At 43.5% G+C, this 21,300-nt stretch overlaps 1 protein-coding gene across 5 annotated transcripts in view; it reads left to right on the top strand.

The window, feature by feature from the left end:
• Positions 1-21,300, top strand: part of LOC139416202 (VPS10 domain-containing receptor SorCS2-like) — a 337,490-nt gene that overhangs the window by 65,720 nt on the left and 250,470 nt on the right. The gene's annotated exons all lie outside the window — the stretch shown is intronic.

Below are 21,300 nucleotides of genomic sequence, written 5' to 3'. Positions count from 1 at the left end.
CGTTCAAAAGTATGGGGCCACTTAGAAATTTCCCTGCTAGCTGATAACCTCAGCTATCTCCCTTCTACCTCTCTGGAACGATGAGTCATTGCAAGCAGGCCTGTGCTCAGTGGAAATATGAACAAATTCCCCTAGAAACGGATCATCATATGTCAGTTTTGTGTTTTCACTCTTATTGTTATGGTCAGGATTGGAGAGAGATAAGCTGATCCTAGATCAGTGCATACAGGGGACCTCCATCTGTTCCTGTTGCAAACCAATGCCATCATCCAGGAAATGTACATGAGCAAACCTCCAAAATCCCCAAATGGCTTCCAATTCTACACTAACCACAAGCTTGATTAATGACATTAGAATCATACTTTCGATTAGAACAAAACCCTTGGTTTGGACGCTAGCCCATATCCCTTTAGCTTTGCTTTCTGTTACATCTGCCAAGTGTTTTAAAGGCCGAACAGACTCAAAACTTCTACTTTAACCAACTTTGACAGACGAGGGAGGCAATTTGTGGAGACTTTTCTTGTCTCCAGTGCCCACATTACCACTAAGCTTCTCAAACACGAGTTTCTCTTTGCAGTGGGAGATAGATAGTTCATACAGGGTGATGCCCACTGCTCCTCGCTTTATTTCAAACTGACCTTCAGACACACAGCTTCTGTTACATAATGGAAAGGAATGGAGAGAAATCTGAAATGAAGCACATCAAGGAATTGCATCCCTGCCAGTTTGAATGTCGGTTGGCACAAGTTGGCAAACCTCTTCACTCTCTTTCATAGCTTACTGTCTCTCGTGATGCTAGATACCGTTGCACTAGAGTTGAACCTTCAACTGAGTTTGCAGAATACTGCCATGGCTATCTATTCTCTTATTGTCTATCTTTAAAGGCTTTTAATTTAATAATGGGGATCTACAAGTGGTTCCTGTATGAATCAGTTGCGGTGGCCATATAATCCTAAAAATATATATATTTTTTTAACCTATCAGGACATCTCGACCCTTGACATCGTTGTTTAGTAGACATTAAAGAAGCCCTCTGGGCCAATGGAAATGGAGTACTTACCCAGTAGCTGTGATGGGTTGGTTTTCAAGTGATGAATGCTTAGTGTCCTCGATCTCAACTAGGACTAAACAACGCACTCACACAAGCACGCATTCACACTGGAGGCACTCTACGTTCTGTTGAAACCCATCAGGTGCTGCCGACTCCTCTCTTTTCCTGTTCTCTTCACCGCTGATGTTTGGAGTGGTTGAGCTGTGTGCGTTTGTGTGTGCGCGTGTCTTGTGTATGTTCTCAGCTGATTGTTTTTGCCAGAGTCAGGCCGCTGTCTGCTCTGTTCGCTCTCAAACGATGTGAATTGGCCCTGCTTATGATAGCATGAGTTCAACCAACCTGTCTCTCTCTCTGTTGTGTGGCTGACAGGAACAGAGTGAAATACAGGAGAACAGGAGACACAGTAACCTTTTGTACTAAGAGGAAGTAGAGATGTACTATTTGTGTGTGTGTGTGTGTGTGTGTGTGTGTGTGTGTGTGTGTGTGTGTGTGTGTGTGTGTGTGTGTGTGTGTGTGTGTGTGTGTCTGTGCGTGCGTGCGTGCGTGTGTGTGTGTGGATATGAAAATGTCTGTGTTTTATTTTAATTCATACTGTATGAATTAATTCCTTATGACACATAAACAAACATTGCAATAATTCACTGTGATAATTCAGTGATAATATGTATTCCAGTGTTCTCTGTAGTGTATGTAAATTGTCTGTGGTTGGGATATGTGTGTGTCTGTGTATGTGTTGCCTTTTCCATGTGCTGCAGAGACAGCAGCCACAGTCTGCTGTGAATAGCCGCCAGCCCAGTATCCTCCATCCTCTCTCCTCCCCTTCCATGCCCGGTGATTGTATCTGTGGTGATAACAGAAGCTGCTTGTTGTCAGGGTGAATGGAGGGGGCTTGTGGGCACAGCTGTGGCAGGGCTCCGTTGGCAGAGGGGCACAGCCTGTGCCAGCCTGTCTGTCTGTGTGTATCTGGGAAAGGCTGGGCACACACAGGCTGACATTGGGCTAGGGAGGGCACAGTGCCACTGGTTTTGTTATTTTTAGAGTTGATACTTCCCCCCGGTAGCTTTTAGCTCTTTCTGGAAGACAGCAGAGACTCTTTCTGGAAAACTCTTTCTGGAAAACCCAAACTGATGGGTTTATGACTAGTGTATCGTTTTAGTATTGTTTTTGGGCCATGTCATGCAACCAGGTCAATAGTTGGTTTGGCCCAAAGTTTAGGGAGCGAGAGTTTGGATCACCTTCAACATAGAAGAGTCCAGCTTTGTACCATTTGAGATTGGGAAATTTATCGAGCAGGGTCTCCCCCCCACCATCTCTCTTTCTTTTTCAGCCTCTATTCCCCCCTTATCAGCCTCTCTTCCTTCCCTCTTTTTTGTTCTCCCTTCCAGTCTGAGCTTCTGCCTGTGTCTCTTCTATGTGAGAACAAAGCACAGATCTTAATAAATAATACATCTCGATTAGGGCTTGCCCAACCCTTCCTCTTTCTTCCCCACTTAGTCTGGTCTGCCACCACAACCTCAGCCTAGGCCCTGTTTATGGATGAGCCTCCACGTCAGGGACGAGCACAGCCGGACAGACAACAGGAAAAACACCTCCGCCCTCTGCACCGGCTGACATTTCCAATTTTCCAATCTTCCACCTTACTATCCTGCCGCTGCAAGCGTCATGCTCTACCAACTGAGCAACAAGACCGTACTGTAGGTTGTTCATACAGGTTCATTCAGGACACAAGCACAATATCGGATCTGTTTACAACGTCTCTGACAGACCAAATCATAATCTGTTCACCGTTCAGTGGCATAGCACAGAGGCGGGCACAGAAGTGGGCTAAGAGACTGGCAGAGTCCGTTCTCACTGTAGTGGACGAGTAGTGCCCACTTGCCAACTTAAAAGGAACATAGCTGTGAGGATTTCCAGCACACCTTAGACAGGTTTCCTAGCCAACATAAACCTGGACTCTCTATTTCAGTCCTGGATGTCGTGCATTTTTAACAAGTTTGCTTTTGACATCGATTTCTTTGGCTCTGCTTTTAACGTTTACAAGACGTCTCATTGCGTTAGTTTATTGGTGCACCGTCTAGCTAGATTTACGGGTTTGGGTGAGGAACAAGGCTTGTGAGGTCTTTCTCTGTGTTTCACTCCTGCGGCTGAAGAGGCATGGGCTTTTAACCCTATCAGTCTCAAGACCCCAGCCCTGATATGTAGCCTCACAATGAAGTGTTTTACTATTTTCTTTTTACGGACAAATAGGACAAGAGAACACAAAACAATTTGACATGAACAGTTACATTCATGAGTTTCATTGACAAATGCCAAAGCAAAAAACCTTATATGAATGGTGTAAGTACAGAAATTGTTTGCATACTGGGAAATGAATATCCAACTAGCCAGTGACAACAGTGTGGAGTGTGTAGTTTGTGACAGCAACTATGTGAGCTTATTACAGTATTATAGACACTATGTCTGGGATTTACTATGATCTTCTATGTAGAAGAACCCTTACCTTCGAATGACACTTGTGTGGATTGTGAGCATCATGGAGCAAAACATTTTACATGTGTTTGTGAGTCTCAGCTTTTCATAGAAACAGTAGCTGTTTTTTTTGTGTGTATTTTTTTGTTTTTACCCCTTTTTCTCCCCAATGTCATGACATCCAATTGGTAGTTACAGTCTTGTCCCATCGCTGCAACTCCCGTACTGACTCGGGAGAGGCGAAGGTTGAGAGCCGTGCTTCCCCCGAAACATGACCCCGTCAAGCTGCACTGCTTCTTGACACAATGCTTGCTTACCCCAGAAGCCAGCCGCACCAATTGTGTCGGAGGAAACACCGTACACCTGGCAACCGTGTTAGCGTGCATTGCGCCCAGCCCGCCACAGGATTTGCTAGAGCGCGATGGGACAAGGACAACCGGCCAGCCAAACTCTCCCCTAACCCGGATGATGCAGGGCCAATTGTGTACCCCCTCATGGGTCTGTAGGTCGCGGCCGGCTGCGTTACAGCCTGGGATCAAACCAGGGCCTGTAGTGGCGCAGCTAGCACTGCGATGAGGTGCCTTTGACCGCTGCGCCACTCGGGAGGCCCGAGACAGTAGCTTTTAATAGTTTGTAGCGTAAACCATTCGGACTCACCAGATGTTTTTGTATAAAAGACCCGGCCCTGGGCCCCTTCGGGATCCGTCCTTGTCTCACAAACACCACTTTAGCTCAGCCCCCGTTAATCACACAGACTAATGGTTGGTGTCTATGGATGCAGAAGACGAATCTAATCGTACAAACCCAGAAGTCTGTAGCTCAAACCCACTATGTTTAAAAGATACGTCAATACATTGGTATAATTCTAAACCTTTTGGTGGCCTCATCTCGAGTTGGGCTGATCTTAACAGTAGAAAAGTTGAGAGCGTCATGTGGACACAAAACTCATTTAAATGTTTAATTACTCTGCCATTTTTTGAAGTCACCCCCCCCCCCCCCCCCACGTCCTTGGTTATTCCTTAATGAGTCTATATAATACACTGTCATTGTTACAATCTTGATATCACAAACATAATTTGTTTTATAACAGTTTTAAGAGGACGTGATTTCTTTTTTCTTCCTGCCCCTCATTCACCAGCAGTCAGTCACTGGGAGCCACACATATGATAATATAGTTAGCCTAAAGACAAGATTACATTGACAATAGTCTGATGGGTGACAATATTATCAATTGTTAAATTGTACACGGAGAATCTGATGAACATCAGCTTGGAATGGATACAGGGACAATGACACAGAGCGCCAAAAAGTGACTTTTTCAAATCCTCCTATGAGTCGCAAGCAGGTAAGATATTTTAGTATCAGAAAGAACAGATTCGGCAGTTTCCAAATCACCTATCCCTGCCAAACAACTCTTTAAAATGACCCCTTGAACTCTATTTCAAAATATAGCTTTTTGGCGATTCCATGCCATTCTGTTCTTTTTAAATGCATTTTCTTAGTTTCACAATGTTCCGCAAATGCCCACACCAGTAGAAATATATGTTTTCTAGCTGACAGATGATGGCCAGAGCTTGTCCATGATGTTGCACAACAATATAAGTAAGTCATTGTTTTAGACAAGGTATTATATATTTGGGTTTGAAGTGCCAAATCTGAATGTGTGACTTCAGATGTTTCCATGAGTCTTACATGTTTTTTCCTATGAGATGACATGCAAATTATTTTCAGCATACATTTCATTTCAGGGCTGGGTTGTATTTAAATGTTTACCATCCACCAGTTTAGCAATGTTTATTATGAGAAAAACTGCTCCAGAGTTCTTCGTGAGTCGTCCTAGAGCCAATCAGCTTTTCTCTGTCGCCTACACTTGGGTTTACACTAGATAAAACAGCTATAAAGTCCAAATTGGCTATATCATACAAATTCATGAAAACAAACAATGCTTTTTGATCTTAATTAAGTTTAGAGTTAGGATAAGGTTAGCAGTTTGGTTAAAGTTAGGGTTGAGGTAGGAGAAATCCGATTTTATAAAGAAAAAATATTGAAATTGACAGGGTTTATGAGTTTGTGGCTTTGTTAACTAATAGGGGTTGCATACTAATGTTTTTAAACCTCTTTATTTACCCACAAAATATCACAATCCATTGATAATCTGTCAGGTTTCACTTATCTTTTAGCTAGTCTGCATAGAAAAAAATATATAACCATTTTATAAATCATCAAATTGAGTGATATGATTGCATTTTAGAACCCCGCTCCCCCCTCACCCCAAGATGAATGGTTTTTGACCACTAACGTTTTAGGCAAATTTGTTTTGCATGGCCGGATGCCCTGGGTGTGAAGGGCTGGCTCATTTTCGACCAGTCTATTGATCCTAAAGAGGAATGTCCATCTCTATGCATGATTCACACTCGTATTTTATATAATGCATTGATGGACAGTAGTGGTGCGTGGGTAAAATCACTGGGGACGCCAAACCACAAAAAGCAAACATATTACAACCTATGTGTTGTGATAGTTGCGTTATGTTCCCTATAACCTGATATCTAGACCTAAGGCCTTGACAATAACGATACAGAGGCAAAATAAATTCCCATCACAAAACCGTAGAGACACGTCTGCCCGATGACGTTCACAAAGCATATTGCATGTAACAAAAAGTTGCATGACCTACACCATGGTCAAGCAAGTTTTTCGGACTACTACTGTGCCTTGCGAAAGTATTCACACCCCTTGGCATTATTCCTATTTTGTTTACTTACAACCTGGAATTAAAATAGATTTTTTTGGGGGGGGTTGTATCATATGATTTACACAACAGGCCTACCACTTTGAAGATGCAGATATTTGTTTATTGTAAAACAAAAACAAGAAATAAGACAAAAAAATTGGAGCATAACTATTCACCCCCCACTGGGATTTGATTCTGAGGTCGGGGCTTTGAGTAGGCCATTCCAAGACATTTAAATGTTTTCCCTTAAACCACTCGAGTGTTGCTTTAGCAGTATGCTTAGGGTCATTGTCCTGCTGGAAGGTGAACCTCCATCCTAGTCTCAAATCTCTGGAAGACTGAAACAGGTTTCCCTCAAGAATTTCCCTGTATTTAAGCACCATCCATCATTCCTTCAATTCTGACCAGTTTCCCAGTCCCTGCCGATGAAAAACATCCCCACAGCATGATGCTGCCACCACCATGTTTCACTGTGGGGATGGTGTTCTCGGGGTGATGGGAGGTGTTGGTTTTGTGCCATACATAGAGTTTTCCTTGATGGCCAAAAAACTAAATTTTAGTCTCATCTGACGAGAGTACCTTCTTCCATATGTTTGGGGAGTGTCCCACATGCCTTTTGGCGAACACCAAACATGTTTGCTTATTTTTTTCTTTAAGCAATGTATTTTTTCTGGACACTCTTCCATAAAGCCCAGCTCTGTGGAGTGTACAGCCTAAAGTGGTCCAATGGACAAATACTCCAATCTCCACTATGGAGCTTTGCAGCTCCTTCAGGGTTATCTTTGGTCTCTTTGTTGCCTCTCTGATCAATGCCCTCCTTGCTTGGTCCGTGAGTTTTGGTGGGCGGCACTCTCAAGGCAGTTTTTTTTGTGGTGCCATATTCTTTCCATTTTATTAATGATTTATTGGTGCTCCGTGGGATGTTCAAAGTTTCGTTTTTTTTTATAACACAACCTGATCTGTACTTCTCCATAACTTTGTCCCTGACCTGTTTGTAGAGCTCCTTGGTCTTCTTGGTGTCGCTTGCTTCTTGATGTGTGTATATATACTGAGATCATGTGACAGATCATGTGACACTTAGATTGCACACAGGTGGACTTTATTTAACTAATTATGTGACTTCTGAGGGTAATTGGTTGCACTAGATCTTATTTAGGGGTTTCATAGCAAAGTGGGTGAATACACATGCATGCACCACTTTTCCATTTTAATATATTTTTAATTTTAATTGAATTTTTTGTTTTGTTTTTTTGTTTTTGTTTTTTGAAACAAGTTATTTTTTACATTTCACTTCACCAATTTTGACTATTTTATGTATGTCCATTACATTAATTCCAAATTGGTACACATAGCCTACAGTTACATAAACTAAGGAAAATGCATTTTCTTTCGTATTCCAATGTTACCTAAGACCTTCATAAACACAGCCAAATTGTCATTTTTTGCGATAACATATATGAATCGTATTTATTAGACTGTTAGAATGTAGACGTCCAAAAGACGTGGCATTAATTCGAAGGGGGGTCCCTCGAGGCCAGGCTTTTCTAGTTTTAAAGGAGGTTGAGAATGAAGGGGGGATGAAGAGGAAGCGAGAAGGAAAGATAGAATGGCTGCCTGTCAGTGAATTTTGTCAATTAAGTTTTCCTTTGGAGGTTTCGAGAAAGCTTACTTTGGAGTTTGGGTGTGTGCCTCTTCCTCCTCTTCCAAATGAAGTGTGAAAATGCATTAACGCAAGGCCAGGGCCCCAGTCGGGTGGAGAAGAGAGGAAAGAGGCGAGAGAGAAGGGGACACAAGAAAGGAGAAGAGAGGTAGGGCAGGGTTATTAGCCCGAGAGGTGCTGATGGCTTTTGACAAGAGCCTGGTCTCTCTCTCAGACTAAATAGGGGCCTTTTAGTGCCCAGCTGGAAGGGAAACCGTTGGGAAATGACCAGGCACCGTAGGGCCTGTTTAGTCACAACACCCCAGGCCCTGACAGCACCACTCATATGCTCTGGACAGATATGTGCTACGACAACAACTGTGCCCCCTAAAAGGGGAGCTGCTGCTGTGTTGTTGCTTTTAGTGGGGTTTGGTTTAGCTTTATTGGAGCTGCTGGAGCAGAATGTTTGGAGTAGGTAGGCTGAGTGTGGAATGGATCAGGTGAGAGGGAGAGAGAAAGAGGGAGGAGGTGAGGGTAAAGGAGGGAAGGAGGTAGAGTAAGAGGAGGCTCCCGAGTGGCACAGCGGTCTAAGGCACTGCATCTCAGTGCTAGAGTTGTCACTACAGACCCTGGATCGATTCCAGGCTGTATCACAACCAGACGTGATTGGGAGTCCCAGAGGGCGGTGCACAATTGGCCCAGCGTCGTCCAGGTTAAGGTTTAGCAGGGGTAGGCCGTCATTGTAAATAAGAATTTATTCTTAACTGACTTGCCTAGTTAAATAAAGGTTCAATATGAAGAAGTGTGCTTGAGGAGAGAAAGTTAGTGAGAGAGAGCAAAAGAGGGAGAGAAAGGGGGCGTCTGAGGGAAGAGGTGGTGGTTGTTTTGGATTGTTTGTTCATTGTTGAGGAAGCGTTGTGCTTCAGTTGACAGGTAATTGAGTGCTGCACTACAAGAAAATACAATTAACTCCAAATGCCATCGCTAAGCACTCGCACTGCGCAGAGTCAGGATGGATTCATCGCGACCCGACCTGGTCGCCCCCCCTCTTGAAAAGGGTTCAAATAAGTATATCTTTTTTTACGACTCAATTACCAAAGTTCATTTTCAAACTACGACGCGAAATGTTTGATAAACTGTTGTTGAACCGGTTCGAGGGGAAGCAAAAACACACACTCGCTCAATAATGTATTGTTTTCCCGTAATTAGTCCACAGTTCTATGAATACATTTGGCTAAATTAAATCCTGAGAGGTAGCGCTTCACTGTGTGTAACATGTCATTGAGCCCCCCTTCACCACTGAGCCCTGTCTCTGTTCCACTTTTTGAGTTCCTCTCTAACGCTCTCATCCCACTGTAAATAGCTATTTTTGATGATAAAGGTTTTGATAGAGGAGAGAGGGAGATGTTTTTGCTCCATGGCGAGAGGGAGGAAGTGAGACATAAAATAGAGGGATGAATGAGGAGGGAGGGGAGAAAGAAGGAGAGAGAGAGAGGGCCTGTGAAAATCAACCAGAGGTGGAGGGAGAGAGAAAGGACACACAGAAGGTGAGCGAGAGAGCAAAAAAAGAGCTTGAGATGGAACAAAAATGGAAAGAGAGAGAGAGAGAGGAGGGGTGTTAGAGACAGAGGGGAAATGCAGAGAGAGATGTAAAAGCGATAGGAGGGGTGTTAAAGGGGCAAGAATGGGAAAAAATGACAGAGGGTGAATGACTGTGAAGCAGGGATCATGGTAATCCTATGGGGACAGCTGTTCAGCCTGGTGCTAGCAGCTGTATGCACTAAATGGGATGCTGTCTGGGTCGGGGTAGGACTCTGCTTTCCTTTCCAACTGCCAGAAAAAAAGCACTCACCATTTTGAACCACAGATGATCATGCACGTTCCTATAGGCAGTGTGTTACGTCGTGTCCTTTGGCATCTACCCAAGGTGCTATGATGTTGGGTGCACGCACACACAGGCAGAGACACAAAACACACACACACGCGCGCACACACTTGATGGTTCCGCCCCTTTGCTTCTTCACAGGTGGGCTCTCAGTCTGCCTCCGAATCCCCACCCTTGCGTTTTTACCTATCTGGAAAGATTTGATTGTGAATTTCGGAATGAAACTCATCGGAACGAGACCGTCTGGCTGGATGGGGAGGGATGGCGTGGTCTTTGATCAGCCACAGAGGGAAGGATGAAAGAACGACAGAGCAAATATTTTACTCCTGCCCCTGCTCCTTCTCTGTGTACTCTGTTGTCTTTCACATGGACTGACTGGCTGTCTGCTGGTAGAGAGGATCAAGGTCGATCGAGTTTGAGGTGTGGCAGCGGAACTACAGTACTGTCCTGGAAGTGACGGCAACATCACAGATTGCGTGTGTTCATAGAGATATTTTTGGGCATATCCACTTTTTGGCATGTGGGAGCGTTATGCTCTATTTTTGTCCCCATTTTGTCCTTGTTGCTCACACAACTGAAACAGTCAAATTATTATTTTTGTAGTTTAGGCAAAGCTTGCAGATCACATGGTTTCACTCCAGAATAAATGCAACAACAGTACACCACCAAGCTCTGAGCATCATACTCTATATTTGCGTCATAGCTTCAATGTTCAGGCAAGGACTTGAACCACCCAACATCAAGACCCTGCAGGCTTGGTTCAATCGCCAGGGCGCTCCCCTCACCCCTCATTCCCAATGTATGTCCAAATAAGGACATCCAAGAACCCATCACCTCTGGGCTTGGCTCCATCCTCAGCGGAGCTCACCCTCCACCCTCTGTCAGTAGTCCACTAAGCCTCCCCCTATGGAGGTCAAATCGATGGACAGATCTAAGGACCAGGGGGCCAGCAGTAATCCCTGGGCCATGGTTGAGCCATATCGATCACTCGGTCAATGAGATGAGACTACTTATCAGAGCTTCAGGGATTTCTCTTTTTACCTCTTTCTCCATCTATCCTTCCTTTCATCTCTCTCTCTCTCCCTCTCCCTCTCCCTCTCCCTCTCACTCTCCCTCTCCCTCTCACTCTCCCGCTCTCTGTACCTTTGAGGTTTCAGTCTCAATCCTGCTGGCCCTTTAAACCTTTTAAGACTGTCAGTCCATCTCCAGCAGCCTCTATCAGCACTGCACTTCCCTGGGAATACACCAGTGTTGTTATACATCAGTTTTGGTCTACACTACTGTTCAAAAGTTTGGGGTGAATTAGAAATGTCCTTGTTTTTGAAAGAAAAGCTATTTTTTTGTCCATTAAAATAACATAAAATTGATCAGAAATACAGGCCAGCATCCCAGAGTTGCCTCTTCACTGTTGATGTTGAGACTGGTGTTTTGAGTGTACTATTAAATGAATCTGCCAATTGAGGACTTGTGTCTGTTTCTCAAACTATACACTCTGATGTACTCTAATGTACTCTAATGTACCTCTTGCTCAGTTGTGCACCGGGCCTCCCACTCCTCTTTCTATTCTGGTTAGAGCCAGTTTATGCTGTTCTGTGAAGGGAGTAGTACACAGCGTTGTACAAGATCTTCAGTTTCTTGACAATTTCTCGCATGGAGTAGCCTTCATTTCTCAGAACAAGAATAGAGTAATAGTTTCAGAAGAAAGGTCTTTGTTTCAGGCCATTTTGAGCCTGTAATCGAACCCACAAGTGCTGATGCTCCAGATACTCAACTAGTCTAAAGACGGCCAGTTTTATTGCTTCTTTAATCAGAACAATATTTTTCAGCTGTGCTAACATAATTGCAAAAGGGTTTTCTAATGATAAAATAGCCTTTTAAAATGATAAACTTAGATTAGCTAACACAACGTACCATTGGAACACAGGAGTGATGGTTGCTGATAATGGGCCTCTGTACGCCTATGTAGATATTCCATAAAAAATCTGCCGTTTCCAGCTACAATAGTCATTTACAACATTAACAATGTCTACACTGTATTTCTGATCAATATGTTGTTATTTTATTGGACAAAAAATGTGCTTTTCTTTCAAAAACAAGGACATTTCTAAGTGACCCAAAACTTTTGAATGGTCGTGTATGTTAGTGTTTTTATGAAGTGTGTGTTTTATGTGCACTAAAGTATCAGCTATGAACTGAGCTGTTTGGTTGTTTCGAAGAGCTTACTTCTACCTCACCCCTGCCGTTTGATAAGGTTTAATTCAGGTGAGGGATTACAAATGGAAAAAGAAAATCACCGCTTTGCATGGGTGGATGGATGCGTGCGTTTGTGTGCGTCTCCGCATGCCTTGTTATGTTCAGGTTTTTTCTAGGTCGTCTCGACTACATAAACAGACTAATGACTGGACGAGACCCTAATTACAGACATGAATCAGATATGTGTCACGGAAAGCAGGAGAAAGAGACAAGAAAAGAAGGAGGGAGCGAGCGAGCGAGGAAGAGAGGCTTACATAGCATGAAAAGTAAGAGAAAACAAAGACCAGACACAACGAGGTAGAGTTGAGAGACACAGACACAAAAGGAGGACAAAAACAGTAATATAGAAGTAATATGAAAAAGACAGCAGAAGAGAGTCAAATACAAGAATACTATACCATGACAGATAAATAAATACTGTAGGAACCAGTGGGAACCAGCCAGTCGAGTGCTGAATACCTCGGTCTAACTGGATGGAGTCTGCCGTGTGTGTGTAAGGGTCAGTATAGTAGAGGTTCCTTTGTAATTCTTTGGACTGTAGGGCCAGCAGAACCCACAGGTCCATGTAATTGCCTTCTCCCTTTCTGCCGGAGCAGTTTAATGAGCGGTCGCCGTCTGGAACAACCGTTAAAATGGCAGCGTGTGTGGGTCACTGCCTGGTGCAAGGGAAGGGGAGGGAGGGGGGTTGAGATCCGTGCAGAAACGTGTTCAACCAGACATGATCGCTCGGGGTCTGATTACTGTTATTAATCATACCCAGATTATTATGGGGTCTGATTATCAATGGTATAGAGAGAGAGAGAGAGAGAGAGAGAGTATGCTTGTTAAGAGGAGGCAGAGTGAAGACATCTCTCAAATTGAATTGGCTGGGAATGTTATTTTTGCACACTTTGTGCCTTGTGAAAATCAATTGGGGTTCAATTTTTTGAAAAATAGACCAAAATGTATTCCTCTTCATTTTCCCAGACTGTGATGAATTGCTCATCTGTGTGTGGTCTGTTTTCTGGAGAATGTGTTTGCCTCAAGGGGGGGGGGGGGGGTCATACACTCTGATACAGTAATTGTATTTCACTGTTTTTGCTTTAAAAATGAATGACCACATTCTTTCTCTCAAACTCTAACGCTCCTCTCGTCTCTCTTTAACCCCACCCTCTTTCTTTTTCTTTTCTTTCGCCAAACTCTCCTCTCTCCTCGAAACCGGATTGCTAGCTTTTCATTGAGTCTCTCAGTGTAGCGGAATGTCATGAGGACAAATGACGAGATGGTGATGTGGAGCCAGAGTTCACGGTCGACTGTGTCGCGGCGTAAAGGCTCAATGGGGGCTTGTGTAATTTGTGTGTAGTTATTCATGAATCCTAACTGCTCAGTTGACTTTTCCCTAGTAAATGCCATCCACGGGCTGACAAACAACATTCCCACAGTGTGTCACCATCAGACCGCTTCAATGTTGCCGCATGGTTGCATGGACGCTGTGGAAGAGAATTAAGCTCGCCATGCCAAATGCTTGCAGTTTCTAGTGCTTTCTACACTCTTAGAAAATAAGGTGTTATCTAGAACCGAAAAGGGTTCTTTGGCTGTCCCCATAGGAGAAGTCTTTGAATAACCCTTTTGGTTCCAGGTAGAACAGTTTTTTGGTTCCATGTAGAACCCTTTCCACAGAGGGTTCTACATGGAACCCGGAGGGGTCGCTCCTATGGGGACAGCCAAAAATACCTTTTCGAAACTTTTTTTTAAAAGAGCGTACTGTTTATACTGATCTAACAAATAGAATAGTAATAGTGAACAGGAGATAGAGTTGTGGAAATGAGCCAAGCCAGTCTTCTAGCCAAGCCAGTCTGCCAGCCAAGCCAGTCTTCTAGCCAAGCCAGTCTTCTAGCCAAGCCAGTCTTCCAGCCAAGCCAGTCTTCGAGCCAAGCCAGTCTGCCAGCCAAGCCAGTCTTCTAGCCAAGCCAGTCTTCTAGCCAAGCCAGTCTTCGAGCCAAGCCATTCTTGCATGGTCAATTAGTTCAATACAAACTCCCTTTCAGTTTGCAGTTTGAATCAATACAATGCCCCACACAATGTTTTTCTGTCGTAGTTCATTCCAAAAGGAGCCATATGACTTAATGCCACTCGTGTCAATATATTTGCAGATCTATGTAGGCTTTTAGTATATATATACATATCTATATATTCATTTTTTTGTATGTTATTGTAGTCAACTTTCCACATACTGCTGTTTCTAACAACAGGAAGATAATTCTTAAGATTAATACTCTGCTACGACCTTTAAGGAGTGGCAAACTTTGCCTCTCAGTCAAATAAGCTGTAGGGGCCTGCCAAGCTACAGTCTCGGGCTCCGGCCAGCGCCCGTTGGTGGCCGCGGTGGGATAACGCTTCTCCAGTAATCCAGCAATTTTGTCAGGGAGGGTAGGTACACCACTGCCAACAGAACGCTCCCTCCTCCCCAGGGTGATTCATTTTCCCATCTTGCAGAACTCAGTCTCAAACTCATTCTCAAACCAGTGCAACACGTGGATAGGACCACAGAACAGTGTGGTGCAGGGTTTCTCTGGAGCCACAGCGCTTTATGGGCTGGTTGGATACAAAACCACGGGAATGTTGACAAGCAGATGAAAGACGCAGGCCTGAATCTCTGTCGGCTCAGTGGAGAGAAAGAGAGAGAAGCACTTGAGCTCTCCTTCTCTAGTTTTTCATATTTCACAGGACGTGTCCGGGATCCTATTTGATGCAATCCGTATTTTTTCCAAGGCTGTCTATTGCAAACAGGGACACATATGTGGTTGTGCCAGGTCCGGTGGACACCAGCCGAGGCATGTTAAAAAGCATCACGCTCTCCTGAGAGGAGACCTTTACTAGCCAGCCCTGTTTTACATGAGATAACATAGGATACACGATTATTATTATTATTATTACTATTATACTGCTTTGGCTATATCTACAAATTGTACTTTATGCCATTAAATCCATTTTAATTCTGATTTAGTATCTCTTGTATAAGTGGTGAACGCTGACAGGCTCCCCCATATTAAGTTGTCTTCCTATGCATTTTTTTCACGTTAAATTGAGAGTTTTGCACAATGAGGAAAATGACTGACCAGATCAGCCACCAAATCAGCCACCTGTTCTCCCTAGACTCCTTCCTTCTCTCCTGTGCCAGTCCCCCACCTCTCCACTACTCTTCTCTCCCTCCATCCACACCTAAACTTGTCAGTAAACTAAAATTGACCTCACCGGGGCAGGCCAATTAAAACTTGAAAAAAAAAAAAAACTATTGGTGGCAACACCAAAAGTCCAGATGTTCAGCATAGCAGATAAAGTCAGCGTTGGTGTTTCATTCCGCTCCATCTCTGGCTGGATAAAGTGTCAGATAGGCCTAGGTCTCACTCGGAGTGTCTCATTAGAGCTGTGTGGATAGAGAGGGGCAGCTGTGCCAGAGGCGGACAATCTGTTGCCATCTGGCACACGGCCAGACAAAGGGGGGAGGGATATGCTCGCTCACTGTGTCGCAGGATGTCACACAAGACCCTGCCTGGTTTCACATGCTTCAATGGCTTTGAGTAGAAGTTCAGATTATCTCTGATTTCCAATTCTTCATCTGTGGGGAGCTGTGGTGGTCGGTGCCGTTTAAGATGAAGGAGGATGATAAAAAAATGGTATGAGCACGGCCTTATTCCTATTACAGCATATTGGATGTCTGTCATTCATATTCCATTCACCCAGCTCAATGTAACATCGATAGGTTTTAGGCTACTACTCACATTTTTCCTGTACCCATCATGAGGTTTCTACAACCTAGCCTTGAATGAAGGTTTGCAACGTACGGGACCAGTCAAAAGTTTGGACACACCTACTCATTCAAGGGTTTTTCTTTATTTTGACTATGTTCTACATTGCAGAATAACAGTGAAGACATCAGAACGATGAAATAACACATATGGAATCATGTAGTAACCAAAAAAAGGGTAAATATTTTCATATTTTCTTCAAATAGCCACCCTTTGCCTTGATGACAGCTTTTGCACACTCTTGGCATTTTCTCAACCAGCTTCACCTGGAAACCAACAGATTTGAAGGAGTTTCCACATACGCTGAGCACTTGTTGGCTCCTTTTCCTTCACTCTGCAGTCCAACTCATCCCAAACCATCTCAATTGGGTTGAGGTCGGGTGATTATGGAGGCCAGGTCATCTGTTGCAGCACTCCATCACTCTCCTTCTTGGTCGAATAGCCCTTACACAGCCTGGAGGTTATTGTCCTGTTGAAAAACAAATGATAGTCCCACTATGCGCAAACCAGATGGGATATTGCTGCAGAATGCTATGGTAGCCATGCTGGTTGTGTGCATTGAATTCTAAATAAATCACAGACAGTGTCACCAGCAAAGCACCCCCGCACCATCACACCTCCTCCTCCATGCTTCATGGTGGGAACCACACATGCGGAGATCATCCGTTCACCTTCTCTGTGTCTCTGAAAGACACAGCGGTTGAAACCAAAAATCTTACATTTGGTCTCATCAGACCAAAGGAGAGATTTCTATCGGTCTGATATCCATTTCTCGTGTTTCTTGGCCCAAGCAAGTCTCTTCTTATTATTGGTGTCCTTTAGTAGTGGTTTCTTTGCAGCAATTTGACCATGATGGCCGGATTCCCAGAGTCTCCTCTGAACATTTGATGCTGAGATGTGTCTGTTACTTGAACTCTGTGAAGCATTTATTTCAGCTGCAATTTCTGAGTCTGGTAACTCTAATGAACTTGTCCTCTGCAGCAGAGGTAATTGTGGTTCTTCCTTTCCTGTGGCGGTCCTCATGAGAGCCAGTTTCATCAGAGTGCTTGATGGTTTTTGCAACTGCACTTGAAGAAACTTTCAAAGTTCTTGAAATTGTCCGCATCAACTGACCTTCATGTCTTAAAGTAATGGATTGACTGTAATTTCTCTTTGCTTATTTGAGCTGTTCTTGCCATAATATGGACTTGGTCTTTTTCAAAATAGGGCTATCTTCTGTGTACCACCCCTACCTTGTCACAACAGAACTGATCAACGCTTTAAGAAGGAAAGAAAATCCACAAATTAACTTTTAACAAGGCACATTGAAATGAAATGTTAATTGAAATGCATTCCAGGTGACTTCCTCATGAAGCTGGTTGAGAGAATGCCAAGAGTGTGCAAAGCTGTCATCAAGGCAAAGGGTGGCTACTTTGAAGAATCTCAAATATAAAATATATTTTGATGTGTCTAACACTTTTTTGGTTACTACATGATTCGATATGTGTTGTTTCATAGTGTTGATGTCTTCACTACCAAAAGCTTGCCTTGACTTGGAAGAGTTCCAGTGTTGAATGTTTGAGCCAAGTGTTTGAGTAGGCTAAACTAGGTAGTGAAAGTTTTTTATATATATATATATAGCTAACTCTCTTTCTCTCTCTTGCCTCTCCTTAATTTTGCAGGAAATTAATTTGTTCAAAACTGTTTCATATTGTTTTTCTCTCTCTTTGAGTTAACTTCCACCACATGTTATGCACTGCAGTGCTAGCTAGCTGTAGCTTATGGTTTCAGTACTAGATTCCTTCTCTGATCCTTTGATTTGGTGGACAACATGTCAGTTCATGCTGTAAAAGCTCTGATAGATTGGAGGACGTCCTCCGGAAGTTGTCATAATTACTGTGTAAGTCTATGGAAGGGGGTGAGAACCATGAGCCTCCTAGGTTTTGTTCTGAAGTCAATGTACCCATCTGTCCTTCAGCTACACCAAGGTGCTACCCTACAGAGTGCTGCTGAGGCTACTGTAGACCTTCATTGCAAAACAGTGTGTTTATATCAATTATTTGGTGAAATGTGAATATATTTAGTAGAGTTTTACCTAGAAAGTATAGCTTTCTGAATGTTTCACTATTAAAATTGTCATGAAATTCACTGAGGAGGATGGTCCTCATCTTTTTTCCTTTTAGAGAAGCAGGTAGCCTAGTGGTTAGAGCATTGGGCCAGTAACTGAAAGGTTGCTGGTGTGAATACCTGAACCAAATAGGTGAAAAATCTGTCGATATGCCCTTGAGCAAGACACTTCACCCTAATTTGCTCCAGATGCGTCGTACTAGTATGGCTGACCCCGAAACAACCACTGTCACTGACTGCACCTATCTGGTGAATGTGACAATAAAATATATAACTTGTACAATTATTTTTGCATTAACTGTGTAAAACTGTAGGAGCTTGTTTCCGCCACTGCATCTTCTAGGGCTGTAATCAAATCAAATCACAATGTATTTGTCACATGCGCCGAATACAACAGGTACAACAGGTACCTTACAGTGAAATGCTTACTTTACAAGCCCTAACCAACAATGCAGTTAAAAAAAATAAAATAAAAAAATATATATTTAAGAATAAGAAATAAAAGTAACAAATAATAAAGGATTAAGGATGTTGGTGAAAAAATATATTATGACACCTTTCTGTTTTGACATTCAACTTAACATTGAAAAAAGGCGCAAGTTGAAGTTTGGCTCCACCTGAGCGAGTTTGACCACATGTCAGAGACCACTATGATGACACACCAAACGCGTTTGTCTTCTTCTGATGACTCTTAAGGGGAAAGTGATCCAAAAGTAACAGAAAGTAAGCACAAATCAAATTGTTTTCGTCACATGCACCAAATACAACAGGTACAACAGGTACCTTACAGTGAAATGCTTACTTACCAGCCCTTAACCAACAATGCAAATACCTAAAAAATAAATAAGAATAAGAAATAAAAGTAACAAATAATTAAAGAATAGCATGTCACGTTCTGACCATAGTTCTGTTTTTTTTTCCTTTGTTTTAGTATGGTCAGGGCGTGAGTTGGGGTGGGCAGTCTATGTTTGTCTTTCTATGTTGGTTTTTGTGTTCAGCCTAGTATGGTTCTCAATCAGAGGCAGGTGTCGTTAGTTGTCTCTGATTGAGAATCATACTTAGGTAGCCTGGGTTTCACTGTTGGTTTGTGGGTGTTTGTTTCCGTGTGAGTGTTTGTCGGCACACGGTACTGTTTCGGTTTTCGGTTTCATCACACCGTTTATTGTTTTGTATTTCAGTGTTCAGTTCGTTTTTAATAAATCGTCATGAACACTTACCACGCTGCATCTTGGTCTGATCCCTACTCCTCTTCAGACGAAGAGGAAATCTGCCATTACACAGCAGTAAAATAACAATATTGCGGCTAAATACAGGGGGTACCGGCATAGAGTCAGTGTGCGGGGGCACCAGTTAGTCGAGGTAATTGAGGTAATATGTGCATGTCGGTAGAGTTAAAGTGACTATGCATAGATAATAACAGAGTAGCAGCAGTATAAAAGAGGGGGTCAATGCATAAAGGTAGCCATTTGATTAGATGTTCATGGAGTCTTATGGCTTGGGGGTAGAAGCTGTTTAGAATCCTCTTGGACCTAGACTTGGCGCTCCGATACCACTTGCCTTGCAGTAGCAGAGAGAATAGTCTATGACTAGGATGGCTGGAGTCTTTGACAATTTTTAGGGTCTTGCTCTAACACCGCCTGGTATAGAGGTCCTGGATGGCGGTCGGAGACCGAGCAATTGCCATACCGGGCAGTGATGCTCTCGATGGTGGAGCTGAGGACCCATGCAAAATATTTTCAGTCTCCTGAGGGGGAATAGGTTTTGTAGTGCCCTCTTCATGACTGTCTTGGTGTGCTTGGACCATGTTAGTTTGTTGGTGATGTGGACACCAAGGAACTTGAAGCTCTCAACCTGCTCCACTAAAGCCCGTCGATGAGAATGGGGGCGTGCTCGGTCCTCTTTTTCCTGTAGTTCACAATCATCTCCTTTGTCTTGATCACGTTGAGGGAGAGGTTGTTGTCCTGGCACCACACGGCCAGGCCTCTGACCTCCCTATAGGCGTGCTGCTGAGGCTACTGTAGACCTATATTGCAAAACAGTGTGTTTGAATCAATTATTTGGTGACGTGGATATATTTAGTATTATAGTTACAGTATGATGGCTGTTATCGAGTTTGGCAGTTGACTGCTCGGGCGATTGTCATCGGTTCTGTTCCACTGGTCTCAAAGCATCTTCAGAAGCCCAAGCTACCCCAGGGATAGAACTTTGAGCTTGAGTCGCTTTGAGAAAATGTGTCTTGAGACTCAAAATAGTACTTTTGATAGAAATTGGCTCGGTTTTGTGGGCAGGGGCTTGGAGCTACTCTCAAAGTACATTCAGTGTTCCACAGATGTGGAGCTCTGAATGACCATTTCTGGGTTGTGCAGGATAATGTAACCCTCTCCCGAGTCCCACTGTGGGCTTTAAAGACTAGCTCAGCCTCCAGAGGGTTCAGCCTCCGTCAAGAGGACTGTTGTCCTCTTGGACTAAAATGCCCTTTGCTGCACTGCTCTTCCCTGGCACGAGGGGGCAACGCTTGTGCCTGGGGCCCTGCTAAAGGTTTGTGAGGGGCTAGGCCAAATGTTTTCACTGGATTAAAACATATTTGTGGGAAATAGTTTGGCCTGCGGCCAAGTGTCTTATCAAAAGAGGTTAAGAGAACAACATCACTTTCATTTTATCTGACAAAGGAATCCATTAGAGGTTCACAACCTAAAGTAATTTGTGGCCCCTTGCCCACTTCTTTTTCAGAGACCACCCACACTTGTTTTCACCCAGTAGTCTTTGCCAGTTGTGTGGTATAGCTGTATTCTAGGGTTTATGTTGACCTCAAGGATTGTTATAACTCTATTATGGTCAAACATGTTATAAAAGCTAAACGGACTACTGCCTCTGCTTCAGGCCAGGGCCCTTGGCCAATCAGCTTCTCCAAGCCCCAGTCTCTTCTTCCCTGGCTCCTAACACCTCACTGCGCCAACCTTCCAATCAAACCCCCAGGACTAACTGCACTCCCTGACCCTCCTGCACCGACCTCTCGCCATTTCAACGCACTCCCATCAGGCCACACACTGCTGTCAAAACCCGGGGAGTCCTCAGAAAATATGAAAGATGAATGAAGTAGTGGGACACGCACACACATACACACAAACTCACAGTTGTTGTTTTTTAACATTTGACCAAGATGCCCTGGTTCTATGAATAATAGATTTTAGAGGTTTCTGTTGAGTTGTATATTAAAGGTGGCTTTTCTTCCCCCAAAACCTGATGTTCAGCACTTGTACTTGATTATAATAATAAAAGGGGTTCACATTTGAAGCATGTCCTGAAATTATACTCAGCATTAAACAAAACACATCATTTGGCTTGCGTGGGGGTAGTGGGAGGGTAGCACTCTGT

This window comes from Oncorhynchus clarkii, chromosome 9 (assembly GCF_045791955.1).
Source record: "Oncorhynchus clarkii lewisi isolate Uvic-CL-2024 chromosome 9, UVic_Ocla_1.0, whole genome shotgun sequence".
Lineage (NCBI taxonomy): Eukaryota > Metazoa > Chordata > Actinopteri > Salmoniformes > Salmonidae > Oncorhynchus > Oncorhynchus clarkii.
Note: the sequence above shows the minus strand (reverse complement) of the source record. Positions and strands in the feature narration are given on the sequence as shown.